The following is a 20034-nucleotide window of genomic DNA, read 5'->3' as shown; positions in this document are numbered from 1 at the left end:
AAGTTACAGACGTCCAGTTACCAGACGCATTAAGTCCTGGGATGTAATATATAGCATGGTGAATATAGTTAACAATGTTGCATTTGTATATTTAAATGTTGAGAGAGTAGATATTAAAAGTTCTCATCCAAGAAGAATCCTATGTAAATATAGTGATGGATGTTATCTAAACTTACTGTTATAATCATTTCACAATGTATAACACATATCAAATCATTATGCAGCACACGTAAAATTAACAAAATACAATATGTCAATATATCTCAATTATAAAACTATTAATTTTAGAATAATCTAGCAGCTCGTAAAAAAGTACAATTGATGGCGCACCGTTTGGGCAGTGGGCACGGGCGGGTCCAAGTGGGCGCCCCGGGGCGGAGCCAGGTGGCCGCGAGGGGCGGGCGCGGGAAGCCTTCGGCGTCCGCTTGCCGCTAGGCCGCCCTGCTGGCTGTAGCCCCCTGCCTGGCGAAGGCCTTCACGGAACCTCGGCAGTGGCGGCGGCACCGGGGCAGGGGGTCGAGGCAGGCTGCCGCTTCCGGTGGAGTGAGGAGCGATTGTCTGAGCGAGGCCAGACTGGAGGCCTTCCCTCAATGGCCCCCCTAGCACGCGCCCGTACCCGCCTCACTCATCCCAGTGGCGCCGGGCGCCCGCTCCCGCTGCTCGGGGCCTGGAAGTTCCCCAAGGGCACCCAGGAGCTGGAGGCTCAGCGGCCAACGTGGCCTCGGGGTACTGAGGGTGGGAGGGAGCTAGGGCGCAGAGGGCCGGCGCGGAGCGCCACGCAGGCGCCGTGGGAAAATGACCCCAGGGGTCACCGCGGCGCGCTGCCTGATGGGGGGAGGCCCGGGAACCCTGGCGGACTGACGGCGAGAGCGCGGGAGCTCCGCAGGGCCCGCCGGGAGCTGACGCTGTGGCTGCTCTCTCCTCTCCAATCTCTCTTTTTTTTCAGTCTCACCATTATGTAGTCTGGACTATGCGGGCTTTTTTATTTTTATATTTTTTAGTGTCATTAATCTACAATTATATGAGCAACATTATGGTGACTAGACTCCCCCCATCATCCAGTCCCCCCCCCCAACATACCCCATTACAGTCACTGGCCATCAGCATAGTAAGATGCTACAGAATCAGTACTTGACTTCTCTGTGCGATACTGACCTCCCCGTGGGACCCTCCCCCACATTATGAGCACTAATCGCAATGCCCCTTTTCCCTCTTCCCCCTCCCTCCCCAGATAGTCAGCCCAGTCCCTTTCCCTTTGGTAACTTGGTTATAGGGGGAGTCTAGTAAACATAATGTTACTCATGTAACTGCATATAAATGATAAAAAATTAATAATAATAATAATAATAGATGATAGATAGACATACAAATAAAAAAATAAATAACATGAAGTCACAGTGGTGCCTCTTTCCAAGATACACAATGTGTACGCTGAGAAGAGCAGGTTTCCCCTTCAGAGCATGGTGTCCTAGACTGGAATGTGATTTCAGTGAGGTGGGCACTGGCCACGTTGACAGCATGAGGGAAAATGGAAACCGCATCCAAGGTACTGTGTGTTTCATTTTATTTGGGGTCAGTACTAAACAGTTATATGTTCACCATAATGGTTCCTATACTCCCACCATTATCTTATCAAGTCCCCACCGCATATGCCATACGAGTCACTGACCATCAGCCCAGTAATATGCTGTTGAAGCACTACTTGTCTTCTCTGTGTTGTACAGCCCTCCCCGTGCCCCACCTCCCACATTATACATGCTAATCGTAATGGACCTTTATTTCCCCGCCCTTATCCCTCCCTTCCCACCAAGCCACCCCAGTCCCTTTCCCATTGGTAACTGTTAGTCCATTCTCGTGATTCTGCTGCTGTTTTGCTCCTTCAGTTTTCTCTTTGTTCTTATACTCCATAGATGAGTGAAATCATTTCATGCTTTGTCTTTCTGTTCCTGGCTTATTTCACTGAGCATAATACCCTGTAGCTCCATCCATGTTGTTGCAAATGGTAGGATTTGTTTTCATCATATGGCTGATTAATATTTCACTGTGTATATGTGCCACATCTTCTTCATCCACTCATCTACTGATGGACACGTATCTTTGCTATTGAGGATAGTGCTGTGTAAACAGAGGAGTGCATAAGCGTTTTTCAAACGGGGTTGCTGCATACTTTTTTTGTACTTATTTATTTATTTTTTAATTTTGATATCATTATTCTACAATTAGATGAGGAACATCATGTTTATGAGACTCCCCCATCAAAAACTTACCCCACATAGCCCATTGCAGTCAGTGTCCATCAGCGTAGTAAGATGCTGTAGAATCACTACTTGTCTGCTCTGTGTGGTTAAGCACTCCCTGTGGCCCCTCCACACTATGCATGTTAATCATAATGTGCTCTTTCTTTACTCCCCCTGATTCCCCCATTCCCACCCATTCATCCCAGTCCCTTTCCCTTTGGTAACTGTTAGTCCATTCTTGGATTTTGTGTGTCTGCTGCTGTTTGCTTCTTCAGTTTTTTCCTTGTTCTCCTTTTCTACTGATGAGTAAAGTTATTTGATACTTGTCTTTTTCCGCCTGGCATATTTCACTGTGCATAACACCCTCTAGCTCCATCCAGGTTGTTGCAAATGGTAGGATTTGTTTTCTTCTTATGGCTGAATAATAGTCCATTGTGTAAATAATCCACGTCTTCTATATTCATTCATCTACTGTTGGACAAGTAGCTTGGCTACTGTGAACATTGCTGTGATAAACATAGGGGTGCATGTTTCTTTTTTAACCTGTGCTGCTGCATTCTTTTTATTTATTTATTTATTTATTTATTATTTGTTCGTTTGCTTATTTGTTTATTTTTATTTAGTATACAATTACATGGGTAACATTATGTTTACTAGACTCCCCCCATCACCAAGTTCCCCCATGATTGATACCCCATTGCAGTCACTATCCATCAGTGTTGTTAGGTACTGTGGAATCACAACTTGTCTTCTCAGTGTTGTTGTACAGCCCTACCTGTGCCCCACCACATGTTATACATGCTAATCATAATGCCACCTTACTTTCCCCCACCCCTTACCCATACAGTCCCAACAATCCACCATAGTGCTTTTCCCTGTAGTAACTGTTAGTCCATTCTTCTGTTCTGTGAGTGTGCTGCTGTTTCGCTCCTTCAGTTTTTTCTTTGTTATTATACTCTAGGAAGACGGAAATCATTTTGTACTTGTCTTTCTCTACCTGGCTTATTTTACTGTGTATAATACCCTATAGCTCCACTGATGTTGCAAATGGTATTATTATTTTCCTCTTATGGTTGAATAACAGTCCATTGTGTGCATGTACCACATCTTCTTCATCCATTCATCTACTCATGGGCACTTAGCTTGGCTATTGTGAATAGTGTTGTGATAAACATAGGGGTGCATATGTCTTTTTGAACAGGGCTGCTGCAATATTTTTATTTATTTATCTATAATTTATGTATTTACTTCTTTATTTCTTATTAATCTACAATTTCATGAGTAAAATTATGTTCACCAGATTCCCTGCACCACCAAGTTTCACCCCAGATACCCCATTACAGTCAGTGTCTATCAGGGTAGAAAGATACTGCAGATTCACTACTTGTCTTCTCAGTTTTGTGCAGCCCTCCACATGCCATCCCTCCCACATTATACATGCTATTCCTAATGTGCCCTTTCTTCTCACCACCTGTTATCCCTACATTCCCACCCAAACACCTCATTCCCTTTCCCTTTGGTAACGGTTGGTTCATTGGTCAGTGCTGTGTGTCTGCTGCTGTTTTATTCCTTCAGTTTTTTCTTTGTTCTTATACTCCCTAGATGAGTGAAATCATTTCATACTGTCTTTCACTGCCTTATTTCACTGAGCATAACATGCTGTAGCTCCATCCATATTGCTGCAAATGTTAGGATTTGATTTCCACTTTCGGCTGAATCATGTTGCACTGTATATATGCAACACATCTCCTTCATCCATTTATCTACTGATGGACACTTACCTTGGCTATTCTGACTAGTGCTGTGGTAAACATAGGGGTGCATACGTCTTTTTGCAATGGAGTTGCTGCATTTTTTTACTTATTTATTTATTTTATTTTGATATCGTTAATCTACCATTAGATGAGTAACATTATGTTTACTAGACTCCCCCATCGAAAAGTTACCTGATATAGCCCATTGCAGTCATGTCCAGCAGCGTAGAAAGATGCTGTGGAATCACTACTTGTCTTCTCTGTGTGTACAGAACACCCTTTGCCGACCCCACATTATACTTGCTAATCATAATACCCCCTTTAAGTAGCCCACCTTTTCCCTCTATTCCCACCTGTCCATGCAAGACCCTTCCCCTTTGATAACTGTTAGTCCATTTTGGGTTCTGTGAGTCTGCTGCTGTTTTGCTTCTTCACTTTATTCTTTGTTCTCCTTCTCTGCAGCTGAGTGAAGTCATTTAATACTTGTCTTTCTTTGCCTGGCTTATTTCACTGTATATGATACCCACTATCTCCATCCATGCTGTTGCAAATCATAGGTTTGTTTTCTTCTTATGGCTGAATAACATTTCATTGCGTATATGTACCACATCTTTATCCATTCGTCTCCTGATGGACACTTTGCGTGGCTATTGTGAATGGTGCTGTGATAAACATAGGGGTGCATATGTTTTATTTAAACTAGGCTGCTGCACTCTATGTGTATATATATTTATTTATATTTCCTTATTTTTTATTTATTTATCATTATCTACAATTACATACGTAACATTATGTTTACTAGACTCCACCCATCACGAAGTTCCCAACAAATAACCCATTGCATTCACTTTCCATCAGCGTAGTAACATACTGTATAATCACTACTTGTCCTCTGTGTCTTACAGACCTCCTGGTGTCCCTCCTCCCACATTATACATGCTAATTGTAATGCACCCTTTCTTTCCCCCAACCCCTTATCCCTCCATTCCCACCCATCCACCCCACTCCCTTTCCCTGTCCATTCTTGCATCCTGTGAATCTGCTGCTGATTGCTTGTTAAGATTTTTCATTGTTTTTTTACTTCGTTATCATTAATCTACAATTACATGCTGAACACTAAGTTTTCTAGACTACTCCCATCAACAAGTTCTCCCCACATGCCCCATTGCAGTCACTTTACATCACCATGGTAAGATGCAGTGGAAATACTCCTTGTCTTCTCAGTTTTGTACAGCCTTATGTGTGCCTCACGAAACATTATACATGCTAATCATAATGCCCTCTTTCTTTCCCGTGCTCCTTATCCCTCCAGTTCCAGACATCCACCCCATTCCTTTTCCCTTTGGTAACTGTTAGTCCATTCTTGGGGTCTGTGAGTCTGCTACTGTTTTGCTCCTTCAGGTTTTCTTTGTTCTTATACTCCACTGATGATTGAAATCATTATATATATATATATAGACCAGAACCAGTAATGTTTGCTAAGATGATGCAGCTACCCATGGCTGGGCCTTGACCACACCCTGGGGGTGGACTTTGCAAGAGCAGCACTCTTGCCTACAGATTCCATGATGTCACAGTGGTGCCTCTTTCCTAGAGACACAGTGTGTATGCTGGGTGGATCAGCTTCCCTCTTCAGACCCTGGTGTCCTAGACGGGGATATGATTTCAGTGAGGGGGTCACTGACCACCTTGACAGCATCAGGGAAAATGGAAACCTGATCCAAGGTACTGTGTGTTTCTTTTTATTTTGATATCCATACTAAACAGTTACATAAGCAACATTATGGTTTCTAGATTCCCCCATTATTAAGTACCCACCACCTACCACACAGGAGTCACCATCCATCAGCACAGTAATATTCTGTAGAAGCCATACTGAACTTTGCTCTATTGTACAGCACTCCCCTTATCCCCCTTCCACATTATACATGCTCAGCATAATGCACCCTTTCTCCCCCGCCCTTAAACCTCCATTCCCACCAATCCTCCCCAGTCCCTTTCCCTTTGGTAAGTGTTAGACCATTATTGATTTCTCTAAATGTGGTAATGTTTTGCTCCTTCAGTTTTTTCTTTGTTTTTATACTCTTTAGAAGACTGAAATCATTTCATACTTGTCTTTCTCTACCTGGCTTATTTCACTGTGTATAATGCCTTATAGCTCCATCCATTTTGCAAATGGTAGGATTTGTTTTTCTGTTATGGCTGAATAATATTTCATTTTATACATGTACCACATTTTCTTCATCCATTCATCTACTGATGGACACTTAGCTTGGCTGTTGTGAATAGTGTATTGATAAACGTACGTGTGCACGTCTTTTTAAAACTAGGCTGCTGCCTTCTATTTAGTTCATTATATTTATTTATTTATTATTTATTTTTCATTAATCTGCTATTACATGAGTAAAATTATTTTTACTAGACTTATCCCATCACCAAGCTCCCCCTAACACCCCATTACAGTCACTTTCCATCAGTGTAGTAAGATACTGTCAAATCACTGCTTGTCTTCTCTGTATTGTCCAGTCCTCCCCGTGCACTCCGTCTGACATTATACATGCTAATTGTAATGTGCCCTTTCTTCCCACACAGCCTTTGTCCCTCCATTCCCACCCATCCACCCCAGGCTCTTTCACTTTGGTAACTCAGTCCATTCTCGGATTCTGTAAGTCTGCTGCTGTTTTACTCGTTCAATTTTTTCTTTGTTCTTATTTGACAATGATGAGTGAAATCATTTTATGTTTATATGTAGGCAAGAACTACTTATATTCCCTGAAATGATGCAGAACCTCATGGCTGGGCAGTGACCACCATGTTGGGGTGGAGTTTGAAAGAGCAGCACTGTTGCCTGGAGATTCCGTGACGTCACAGAGGTGCCTCTTTACCGGAGACACAATGCATATGCTGAGAGGTGCAGGTTCCCACTTCAAATCCCGATGCCCTAGATGGGGACGTGTTTTCGTTGAGGTGGGCACTGCCCACCTGGACAGCATCATGGAAAATGTAAACCAGATCCAAGGTACTGTGTGTTTCTTTTTATTTTGGTGTCAGTACTAAACAGTTACATGAGCAACATTATGCTTACTAGAATACCCCCATTATCCAGTACCCTCCACATACCCCATAAGAGTCAGTGTCCATGAGCCCAGTAATATGCTGTAGAAGTGCTACGCATGGTCGCTGTACTTTACTGCCTTCCCCGTGCCCGCCCCTTGCCACATTATGTATGCTACTCATAATGCCCCATTTTCCCTCCCTTCCCTCCCTTCCAACCCATCCTCCTCAGTCACTTTCCCTTTGGTAACCATTGGTCAATTCTTGGATTCAGCGGGGATACTACTGTCTTATTCCTTCACTTTTTTTCTTTTTTCTAATAGTCCACAGGTGAATGAAATCATTTGAGACTTTTCTTTCTCTGCCTGGCTTATTTCACTTAGTATAATACCCTCTAGCTCCATCCATGTTGTTGTAAATAGTAGGATTTGTTTTCTTCATATGGCTAAGTAAATTCCTCTTTGTATATGTAACCACAACTTAATCCATGCATATCATGGTGGACACTTCGCTTGGCTGTTGTGTATTATCCTGTGATAAACATAGGGGTGCAGATGCCTTTTTAAATCTAGGCTGCTGCACTCTATTATTTATTTATTATATCTATTTATTTTTATTCATTCATTTATTTTTTATTTGTCATTAATCTAAAATTACATGTATAACATTATGCTTACTAGACTCCCCCCATCACCAAGATGTCCCCAGATTCCCCATTGCAGTCAATGTCCATGAGCATAGTAAGATACCGTAGAATCACTTCTTGTCTTCTTTGTGATGTTGAGTCCTTCCCGTATCCCCCTCACACATTATACATGCTAATCGTAATGCACGCTTTCTTTCTCCCCCCTCCTTATCCCTCCATTGCTACCTGTCGACCCCAGTCTCTTTCGCTTTGTTAACTGTTAGTCCATTCTTGGGTTCTATGAAACTGCTTCTGTTTTGCTCCTTCCGTTCCTTCTTGGTTCTCCTTCTCCACATGTGCGTGAAATCGTTTGATACTTGTCTTTCTCCACCCAGCTTATTTCAAAGTGCATAATGGCCTCTAGCTCCAACCATGTTGTTGCAAATGGTAGAATTTGTACTCTTCTTATGGCTGAATAGTATTCCATTGTGTATATGTACCATGTCTGCTTTATCCATTCATCTACTGATGGACACTTAGCTTTGCTACTGTGAATATTGCTATGATAAACATAGGGGTGCACATGTATTTTTTACACTGGGCTGATACATCATTTCATCTATTTATCCATCTATCTATCTATCCATCTATCTATCTATCTATCTATCTATCTATCTATCTATCTATCTATCTATCTATCTATCTATCTATCTATCTATCTATCTATCTATCTATCCATCCATCCATCCATCCATCCATCCATCCATCCATCCATCCATCCATCCATCCATCTATCTATCTATCTATCTATCTATCTATCTATCTATCTATCTATCTATCTATCTATCTATCTATCTATCTATTTATTTATCATTAATCTACAATTAGATGTCTACCATTGTTTTTACTAGACTCCACCAATGACCAAGTTTCCCCCAGATATCCCACTGCAGTCCCTTTCCATCACCGTAGTTTGGTAAAGTAGAACCACTACTTCTCTTCTCTGTGTTGTTGAGCCCTCCCCATGCCCCCCCTTCCACCTTATACATGCTAAACTTAAGCCACATATTCTACCGCCCCCCTTGTCCCTCCTTTCCCAACCATCCACCCCAGTCTGTTTCCCTTTGGTAACTTTTAGTCCATTCTTCAGCCTGTGAGTTTGCTGCTGTTTTACTACTACAGTTTTTTCTTTGTTCTTGTACTCCAATGATGAGTGAAATCATTTTATATATATATATATATATGTATGCCAGATCCACTGATGTTTGCTCAGATGATGCCACTCCCCACAGCTTCACAATTTGCTCCCTCTGGGCATCCTGGACTGGGGACCGATGTGATGCACTGGCCGAGGCCTGCGACTACTTCCCAGTGTAATTCTATCCTGTGGATAAACGTGTTCCTTCATTTGCTAAACTTGACAGCCTGCAACTGCATTTCCTATATGCGTTTCCACTAGGCAGGGGCAAGGCAGGTGGAGACAAGAATGGAATAACAATGCCATCCTGCCATCTGGGGGTGGAGTTTGCAAGAGCATCACGGTTGCCTGGAGATTCCATGATATCTCAGTGATGCCACGTTCCTAGACACAGAATGTGTATGCTGAGAGATGCAGCTAACCACTTTAGAGCCTGGTGCCCAAGACAGGGGTGTGATTTCAGTGAGGTGGGTGCTGACCACCTTGACAGCATCAGGGAAAATGGAAATAGATCCAAGGTACTGTGTGTTTCTTTTTATTTTGGTGTCAGTACTAAACAGTTACATAAGCAACCTTATGGTTACTGTAATACCCCCATTATCAAATCCCCACCACATAGCCCGTAAGAGTCATAGTCCATCAGCGTAGTATGGTAAATGCATATGCCCTGTAATATGGCCTAGAAGCACTACTGAACTTTGCTGTGTTTTACTGCCTTCGTGCCCTCTCCTGGCCCACATTATGCATGCTACTCGTAATGCCCCATTTTCCCTCTCTTCCCTCCCTTCCAACCCATGCTCCTCAGTCACTTTCCCTTTGGTAACCGTTAGTCCATTCTTGGATTTGGCGTGGGTGCTACTGTTTTGTTGCTTCATTTTTCTTCATTTTTCTAATACTCCACATGTGAGAGAAGTCATTTGACACTTTTCTCTCTCTGCGTGGTTTATTTCACTGAGCGTAACACCCTCTGGCTCCATCCATGTTGTTGCAAATGGTATGATTTGATTTCCTCATATGGCTAAATAATATTCCACTGTGTATATGTACCACATGTTCTTCATGCATTCATCTACTGATGGACATTTAGCTTGGCTATTGTGAATACTGCTGTGATAAACATAGGGCCACACATATCTTTTTTAAAGACGACAGTGGCATTCTATTCATTTTTGAACTATTTATTTATTTGTTTCTTTATTGTTTATCATTAATCTACAATTACATGAGTAACTTTATTCACCAAGTTCCCCCTGCATACCCCATTGCAGTCAGTTTACATCAGCATAGTAAGGTAGTGTAAAATCACTACTTGACTTCTCTGTGCTGTTCAACCCTCCCCGTGCCCCTATCCCACATTGTACATTTTAATCATAAATTCCATTTCTCCCCCACCCATTATACCTCTGTTCCATCCCATCCTCCCTAGTGCTTTTCCCTTTGTTAATTGTTATTCCATTCTTATCTTCTGTGAGTCTGCTCCTGTTTAGCTCCTTCTGTTTTTCCTTTGTTCTTACACTCCAATGATGTGTGAAATCATTTTATATATATATAAGTAGGCAAGAACCACTGATGTTTGCTAAGATGATGCATCTCCCCATGGCTGGGCTGTCCCAGCCATCTGGGGGTGGAATTTGCAAGAGCAACACTGTTGCCTAGAAGTTCCATGACATCACAGTGGTGCCTCTTTCCTGGAGACACAATGTGTATGCTGAGAGCAGCAAGTTCCCACTTCAGAGCCTGGTGCCCTAAATGGGAGTGTGATATCACTGAGGTGGTTGCTGACCACCTTGACAGCATCAGGGATAATGGAAACCAGATCCAAGGTACTGTGTGTTTCTTTTTATATGGTTTCAGAATGAAACAGTTATATGAGCAACATTATGGTAACTAGACAACCCCCCATTATCAAGTCCCCATCATGTACCATGTAAGACTCAGTGTCCATCAGCCCACTAATATTTGTTAGAAGCCCTACTGATTTTTGCTGTGTGACACTGCCTTCCCCGTGCCCACCCTGTGACCACATTATGTGTGCTACTCTTAATGCCCTATTGTCCCTCTCTTGCCTCCCTTCCAACCCATTCTCCTCAGTCACTTTCCCTTTGGTAACTGTTGGCCCATTCTTGGGTTGGGCAAGGCTGCTACTGCCGTGTTCCTTCACTTTGTTTCTTTTTTCTAATACTCCACATGTGAGTGAAATAATTTGAGACTTTTCTCTCTCTGCCTGGCTTATTTCACTGATTATAATACCCTCTAGCTCCATCCATGTTGTTGTAAATGGTAAAATTTGATTTCTTCATATGGATGAAAAGTATCCCACTGTTTATATGTACCACATGTTATTCATCCATTCATCTACTGATGAACACTTAAATAATAGTGCTGCGATAATCATCGGGGAGCACATACCTTTTTAAAACTCAGCTGCTGCATCCATGTATTTCTTTATACATTTATGTATTTATGTTTATTTATTGTTTATACTTAATCTTCAGTTACAGGAGTAACATAATGTTTGCTAGACTCCCCCCATCACCAATTTCCCCCAAATACCCCATTATAGTCACTTTCCATCAACATCGTAAGGTACTGTAGAACCAATACTTCTCTGTGTTGTAGAGCCATCCCTGTGCCCCTGTCCCACATTATACATGCTAATCATAATTCACAATTTCCTTCCCCACCCCCTTTTCTGTCCATTCCCATCCATCCACCCCAGTCTGTTTCCCTTTGGGAACTGTTAGCCCATTCTTGGGATCGGCGAGGCTGCTACTGTCTTGTTCCTTCACTTTTTTTCTTTTTACAAATACTCCACAGGTGAGTGAAATCATTTGGCACTTTTCTTTCTCTCCCAGCTTATTTCAGTGAGCATAATATCCTCCAGCCTCATTCATGTTCTAGTTAATGGAAGGATTTATTTTCTTCTTATGGCTGTGTAATATTCCATTGAGTGCACGAAACACATCTTCTTTATCCATTTATCTACAGAAGGACACGTAGGTTGCTTCCATTTCTTTTGTATCCTGTATAGTGCTGTGTTAAATACAGCCGTGTGTATGTCTTTTTTAAACTGTGCTGAAGCATTCTTTTTATTTATATGTTATCACTTATTTGTTTGTTTTTTTAGTTTTCATTTTTCATTAATTGACAATTACATGAGTAACTTTATGTTTCCTAAACGGCCCCCATCACCAAGTACCCCATAAACCCCATTGCAGTCACAGTCGATATGTGTAGTAAGATACAGCAGAATCACTGCTTGTCTTCTCTTTGTTTTATAGCCATCCTCGTTCCCAACTCTCACATTATAAATGCTAACTACAATGCGTCCTTTCTTTCCCTTCACCCCTTTGTCACTGCATTCACACCCATCCTCCCCAGTCCCTTTCCTTTTAGTAACTGTTAGTCCATTCTTGGGTTGTGTGGATCTGCTGCTGTACTGCTCCTTCTGTTTTTTATTTCTTCTTATACTCCAATGATGAGCGAAATCATTTTATATATACATATAATAAGGGCTGAACCGCTGATGTTTGCTAAGATGATGCAGCTCCCCATGGCTGGGCAGTGTCCGCCAACTGGGGGTGGAGTTTGTAGGGAGCACTGCTGCCTGCAGATTCCATGACATCACAGTGGTGCTTCTTTCATAGAGACAATTTGTATATGCTGAGAGGTGCAGGTTCCCACTTCAGAGGCTGGTGCCCTAGATGGGGATGTGACTTTGGTGAGTTGGATGCTGACCACTTTGACAGCATCAGGGAAAATGGAAACCAGGTCCAAAGTACTGTCTGTTTCTTTTTATTTTGGTGTCCATACTAAAGAGTTACATGAGCTACATTATGGTTACTAAACTATCCCTACTATCAAGTCCCAACACGTACCCCATAAGAGTCACTGTCCACCAGCACAGTAATATTCTGTAGAAGCGCTACTGATCTTCACTGTGTTATACTCCCTTCCCCGTACTCGCCCCTGGCCACATTATGCATGCTACTCATAATGCCCCATTTTCCTACTCTTCCATCCCTTGCCACCCATCATCCTCAGTCACTTTCCTTTTGGTAACCATTATTCCATTCTTGGGTTCGGCGAGGCTGCTACTCTCTTGTTCCTTCACTTTGTTTCTTTTTTCTAATACTCCACAGATGAGTGAAATGATTTCAGACTTTTCATTCTCTGCCTGTCTTATTTCACTGAGCATAATACCCTCTAGCTCTATCCATGTTGTTGTAAATGGTAGGATTTGTTTTCTTCACTTGGCTGAATAATATTCCACTGCATATGTAACAGATCTTCTTCATCCATTCATCTACTGACGGACACTTAGCTTGGCAGTTGTGAATAGTGCTGTGATAAACTTAGGGCTGCACATGTCCTTTTAAAACTTGGCTGCTGCATTCCATTTATTTATTTATTTATGTCTCTTTATTTTTTATTTATTATTAATCTACAATGTCATGAGTAACATTATGTTTACTAGACTTTACCCATCACCAATATGCCCCAGATACCTCACTGCACTCACTCTCCATGAACCTCTAAAGATACTGAAGAATCACTACTTCTCTTTCCAGTGTTGCACAGCCCTCCCCTTGACCCCCCTCTGACATTATACATGCTAATCATAATGCACATTTTCATTCTCCACCAGCCCATTATCTGTCCTTTCAGACTTACTACCCAGTCCCTTTCCCTTTGGTAACTGTTAGTCCATTCTTAGGTTCTGTGAGTCTACTCTTGTTTGGTTCCTTCAGTTTTTTCTTGGCTCCCCTTCTCCACAGGTGAGTGAAATCATTTGATACCTGTCTTTTTCCACCTGGCTTATTTCACTGAGTATAATGCCCTTTGGCTCCATCCATGTTGTTGCAAGTGATAGGATTTGTATTCTTCTTATGGCTGAATAACATTCCGCTGTGTATATATACCACATCTTCTTTATCCATTCATCTACTGATGGACACGTATCTTGGCTGCTGTGAAAAACATAGGAATGCACATTACTTTTTTACACATTACTTTTTTTACAGTCAGTGTAAAAAAAGCTCCATTCTATTTAGTTATATATCTATTTGTCTGTTTATTTATTTATTTATTCTTTATCATTAATCTACAGTTACATGGGAACATTATGTTTACTGGACTGTCTACATCATCAAGTTCCCCCCAAATACCACATTGCAGTCACTTTCCATCAGCATAGTAAAGTACTGTAGAAACACTATTTCTCTGTGTTGTAGAGGGCCCCTATAGCCCCCCCATCCCACATTATACATGCTCATCATAATGTGCAATTTCATTCCCCTCACATTTGCCCCTCCATACCTACCCATCCACATCAGTCTGTTTCCATTTAGTAACTGTAGGTCCATTCTTTGGCTCTGTGAATCTGCTGCTGTTTTGCAGGTTCTGTTTTCTCTTTGTTCTTATACTCCAATGATGAGTCAAATCATTTTATGTATATATGTAGGCCAGAAACACTGATGTTTGCTAAGATGATGCAGCTCCCCTCGGCTGGGAAGTGCCCACCATCTGGGGGTATAGTTTGCAAGAGCAGCACTGATGCCTGGAGATTCCATGATGTCACAGTGGTGCCCCTTCCTTGAAACAGTATGTGTATGCTGAGAGGACCAGGTTTCTATCCCCTACACGAGGGTGTGATATTGGTGAGGTGAGAACTGACCACCTTGACACCATCAGGGAAAAAGGAAACCAGATACAATGTACTGTGTGTTTCTTTTTCTTTTGGTGTCAGTACTAAAAAGTTTCATGAGCAACATTATGGTTACTAGAGTACCCCCATTATCAAGTCCCCAACACATACCCAATAAGAGTCATGCTCCATCACCCAGTAATATACTGCAGAAGCGCTACTGATCTTCACTGTGTTACACTGTCTTCCCCGTGCCCACCCCCACCCACATTATGTGTACTAGTCATAATGCCCCATTTTCCATCTCTTCCCTCCCTTACAATCCCTCCTCCTCAGTCACTTTCCCTTTGGTAACCGTTAGTCCATTCTTGGGTTTAGCAAGGCTCTTACTGTCTTGTTCCTTCACTTTTTTCTTTTCTCTAATACTCCACAAGTGACTGAAATCATTTGACACTTCTGTTTCTGTGCATGGCTTATTTCACTGAGCATAATACCCTCTAGCTCCATCCATGTTGCTGACAATGATGTGATTTGTTTTCTTCACATGGCTGAATAATATTCCACTGTGTATATATATATCACGTCTTCTTCATCCATTCATCTACTTATGGACACTTATATTGGCTATTGTGAATTGTGGTGTGATAAACATAAGGGTTTACATGTCTTTTTTAACCTGGGATGCCTCGTTCCATTTATTTATTTATTCATTTACCTTTATATTAAGTCATTAATTTGTTGTTTATCATTAATCTCCAATTACATGAGTAGCATTATGTTTACTAGACTCCACTCATAAACAAGTTCCCCCCAAATACCCCATTGCAGACACTTTCCATCAGTGGAGTGTTGTATTGTAGAATCACTACTTGTCTTCTTGATGTTGTACAGCCCTCCCTGTATCCCCTCATTACACGTGTGAATCAAAAAGCCTCCGTTCTTCCCCCAGCACTTTTCCCTCCATTGCATCCTATCCTCTCCAGTGGCTTTCCCTTTGTTAACTGTTACTCCATTCTTAGCATCTGTGCATCTGCTGCTGCTCTGCTCCTTCAGTGTTTTCTTTGTTCTTACACTCCACAGACGGAAATATTTTGATACTTGTCTTTCTCAGACTCGATTTTTTTCACTTAGCATAATACCTCCTACCTCTATCCATGTTGCCGAAAGTGGTAGGATTTGTTTTCTTCTTATGGCTCAATAATATTCCATTGTCCATATGTACAACATTTTCTTTATCTGTTCATCTCCTGATGGACACTTAGCTTGGCTATCATGAATAGTGTTGTGATATAGAAATGGGTGCATATATCTTTTGGAAACTGGGCTGCTGTAGTGAAATATTTATTTATTTATTTTGGTGTCATTAATCTACAATTACATGAGGAACATTATGTTTACTAGACTGGCCACATCACCAAGTTCCCCACACACCCCCCATTGCAGCCACTCTCCTTCAGTGTAGTAAGATGCTGTAGAATCACTTCTTGTCTTCTCTGTGTTGCACACCCCTCCTCATGGCCCCCAAATTATAATACATGCTTATCATAGTGCCCCCTTTTCCCCCCACCCTTATTCCTCCATTCCAACCCATCCACGCAGTCCCTATCCCTTTGGTAACTGTTAATCCTTTCTTGGTTAATGTGATTCTGCTGATGTTTGTTCCTTCAGTTTTATCTTTGTTCTTATACTCTAGGAATGAGTGAAATCATTTGATACTTGTCTTTCTCCCCTGGCTTATTTCATTGAGCATAATACCCTCTAGGTGATTGATACTGTTGCAAAAGATAGGTTTTGTTTTCTTCTTATGGGTATATACCACCTCTTCTTTATCCATTCATCTACTGACGGACACTTATGTTGCTTCCATTTCTTGGCTATTGTAAATAGTGCTGTGATAAACATAGGGGTGCATCTGTCTTTTTCAAACTGGGCTGCTGCATTCTTAGGGTAAATTCCTAGAAGTGGAATTCCTGGGTCAAATGGTATTTCTATTTTTAGTTTTTTGAGGAACCTCCATACTGCTTTCCACAATGGTTGAACTAGTTTACATTCGCACCAGCAGTGTACAAGGCGTCCCCTTTCTCCACAACCTCACCAACATTTGTTGTTGTTTGACTTTTGGAAGGTGGCCATCCTTCCTTTGGAAGGGATACCTCATTGTGGTTTTAATTTGCATTTCTCTGATGACTAGTGATGTGGAGTATCTTTTCATTTTCTGTTCGCTATCTGAATTTCTTCATTAGAGAACTGTCTATTCAGCTCCTCTGCCCATTTTTTAATTTCATTAATTGCTTTTTGTTTGTTGAGGTGCGTGAGCTCTTTATATATTTTCAGTGTCAACTCTTTATTGGATCTGTCATTTATGAATATATTTCCAATACTATAGGATACCTTTTTGTTCTATTGATGGTGTCCTTTGCTGTACAGAAGCTTTTCAGCTTGATATAGTCCTTGTGCATTTTTAATTTTCTTTCCCTTGCCTGGGGAGATATGTTCATGAAGAAGATATGCTCATGTTTATGTCTAGAAGATTTTTGTCTATTTTTTTTCTAAGAGTTTTATGGTTTCATGACTTACATTCAGGTCTTTGATCCATTTCGAATTTACTTTAGCGTATGGGGTTAGACAATGATCCAGTTTCATTCTCTTACATGTAGCTGTCCAGTTTTGCCAGCACCATCTGCTGAAGAGACTGTCATTTCCCCGTTGTATGTCCATGGCTCCTTTATCATATATTAATTGAACATATATGCTTGGGCTAATGTTTGGAGTCTCTATTTTGTTCCACTGGTATGTGGCTCTGTTCTTGTGCTAGTACAAAATTGTCTTGATTACTGTAGCTTTGTAGTAGTACTTGAAGTTGGGGAGCAAGACCCCCCCACTTTATTCAACCTTCTCAGGATTGCTTTGGCTATTTGGGGTCTTTGGTGGTCCCATAAGAAATTTTGAACTATTTGTTCCAGTTTGTTGTGGAATGCTGTTGGTAATTTGATAGGGATTGCATTGAATCTGTATATTGCTTTGGGCTGGATGACCATTTTGACGTTAATTTTTCCTATCCAGGAGCATGGGATGAGTTTTCATTTGTTAGTGTCCTATTTAATTTCTCTTAAGAGTGTCTTATAGTTTTCAGGCTATGGGACTTTCACTTCCTTGGTTAGGTTTATTCCTATGTATTTTATTCTTTCTGATGCAATTCTGAATGGAATTTTCGTAGTTTCTCTTTCTATTAGTTCATTTTTAGTGTATTGGAAAGCCACAGGTTTCTGTGTGTTAATTTTGTATCCTGCAACTTTGCTCTATTCTGATACTAGTTCTAGTAGTTTTGGAGTGGAGTCTTTAGGGATTTTTATGTACAATCCCATGTCGTCTGCAAATAGTGACAGTTTAACTACTTCTTTACCAATCTGGATTCCTTGTATTTCTTTGTTTCGTCTAATTGTTGTGGCTAGGACCTCCAGTACTATGTTGAATTACAGTGGGGAGAGTGGGCATCCCTGTCTTGTTCCCGATCTCAGAGGAAAAGCTTTCAGCTTCTCACTGTTCAGTGTGATGCTGGCTGTGGGTTTATCATACATGGCCTTTACTATATTGAAGTACTTGTCTTGTATACCCATTTTGTTGAGTTTTTATCTTGAATGTATGATGAGTTTTGTCGAATGCTTTTTCCGCATCTATGGAGATTATCATGTGTTTTTTGTCCTTCTTTTTGTTGATGTGGTGAATGATGTTGATGAATTTTCGAATGTTTTACCATCCTTGTATCCCCGGGATGAATCCCACTTGGTCATGGTGTATGATCCTTTCGATGTATTTTTGAGTTTGGTTTGCTAATATTTTATGGAGTATTTTTGCATCTACATTCATCATGGATATTATTCTGTAGTTTTCTGTTTTGGTGGGTTCTTTGCCTGGTTTTGGTATTACGGTGATGCTGGATTCATAGAATGAGTTTGGGAGTATTCTCTCCTCTTCTATTTTTTGGAAAACTTTAAGCAGAGTGGGTATTATGTCTTCTCTGTATGTCTGATAAAATTCCAAGGTAAATCTGTCTGGCCCAGGGATTTTGTTCTTGGTAGTTTTTTATTACTGCTTCAATTTTTTGCTGGTAATTGGCTTGATTTCATAATTTTTGATCATTGTTTTTGTAGCCTGAGAAAGAATGTGAAGTGAAAATCGGAAAGGTTCATTTTAATTATTTTAACAATATTGTAGCTTTAGTGTGATTTGGAGAGTAATTTTTTATAAGCAGCAAACTCACATACAGATAGGATTTTAAAAGCTTACAATTTAAGCCTGATATAAAGAGATCAGACCTGTAGTGTGTCTACCACCATGCTTGGCACATCAGGAGTGTTCAGTAACAATTAGTTTTTCCCTGCCTCTAATAACTCAAGTAGTGTTGTTGCCAAACAGCTGTGTCTGGAAAGGTCTCTCCCTGTGCACTAGGTGAAGCACTTGGAGAAACCTGAACCTGGAGGGGAGCGGGTTTTTTACTCTGGTCGAGAAAGAATTCTCAAGCAGGTCAGATGAGTGTAGGTTAGGAAGGAATTCATTAACACAGAGCAGCAGGGAAGGGCAGCTGCATTTCAGGCAGCAGAGAACAGGAAAGTGCAGAGGAAAAGTTCTCGGCCTAGGATAGTTTCCCTTGCCTATCGTGAGGCCAAATCATCTGGCATCCTGTGTCCTCTTGGATCTGCATGGCATGGGGACTAGCCACTACAACTCCAGGATTTGGAGGAGCCACAGAACACAGGATGGAGTGAGACTATGTTCTGAGAACTTCCCCAAAAAGGGAGATTTCCAGGTCAGCTACCAAGAGCAGATTGCACAGTTGCAGTTTCATCCATCCAGGTCACCCAGGCGACAGAAACATGCAGGTCCAAATCAGAGCTTTCAGCACTCCCTTCCTACTTAATAGGAGTAAAGTGGAAACAGAATGAAGACTTGGAAATAAAATGAAATAGCAAGGGGACAAATTGCAATAATTTGAGCAGTGACAAAGCTTTATTTGAAAGTATGCAATGAAAGAAAGGAAAATGCAGGCATTCTCAGAGAGGAAGCACACTGAAAGTTTGGGGATTCTGTCTTTTTTACCCAGCAGGGGGTTAACAATATCACTGATCCATACAAGAGGCATATACTCAAGTAATGTTGCACTAGGAGAAATCTCAACTTCTACATAACACACTTTACAAAACTAAGTAAGTTTAAAAGAAATGTAATGCGGCAAAGGGCAGGGGGATGGTTATTGGGCATAGGCTTGACTTGTGGTCTCAAGGTGTTTGTCTTTGGTGAGAGACACCATGTCTCCTCCTTTCCTTTATTATAAGTCCTCCAGCTAATTCTGCTAAATAAACCCAACACAAGGGATTTATTTATCCTGTTCTTCTCCAAGACAGTGGTTACTCTCAAGCAGTGAGGACATATCAGTTAAGACTGCTTGCCCTTCCTTGAGGTAGACTGTGGGGTTATTGTCCAATTACCAGAGAATATGTTAGGAATTTTACTTTATAACT

At 41.2% G+C, this 20034-nt stretch overlaps 1 pseudogene; it reads left to right on the top strand.

The window, feature by feature from the left end:
• The first annotated feature begins 1422 nt into the window (after nucleotides 1–1422).
• The window catches only part of LOC130682194 (putative bifunctional UDP-N-acetylglucosamine transferase and deubiquitinase ALG13), a 105960-nt pseudogene continuing 87348 nt past the window's right edge, over nucleotides 1423–20034 (top strand).

This window comes from Manis pentadactyla, chromosome Y (genome assembly GCF_030020395.1).
Source record: "Manis pentadactyla isolate mManPen7 chromosome Y, mManPen7.hap1, whole genome shotgun sequence".
NCBI lineage: Eukaryota > Metazoa > Chordata > Mammalia > Pholidota > Manidae > Manis > Manis pentadactyla.
This window is presented reverse-complemented; position numbering and strand designations above follow the sequence as displayed.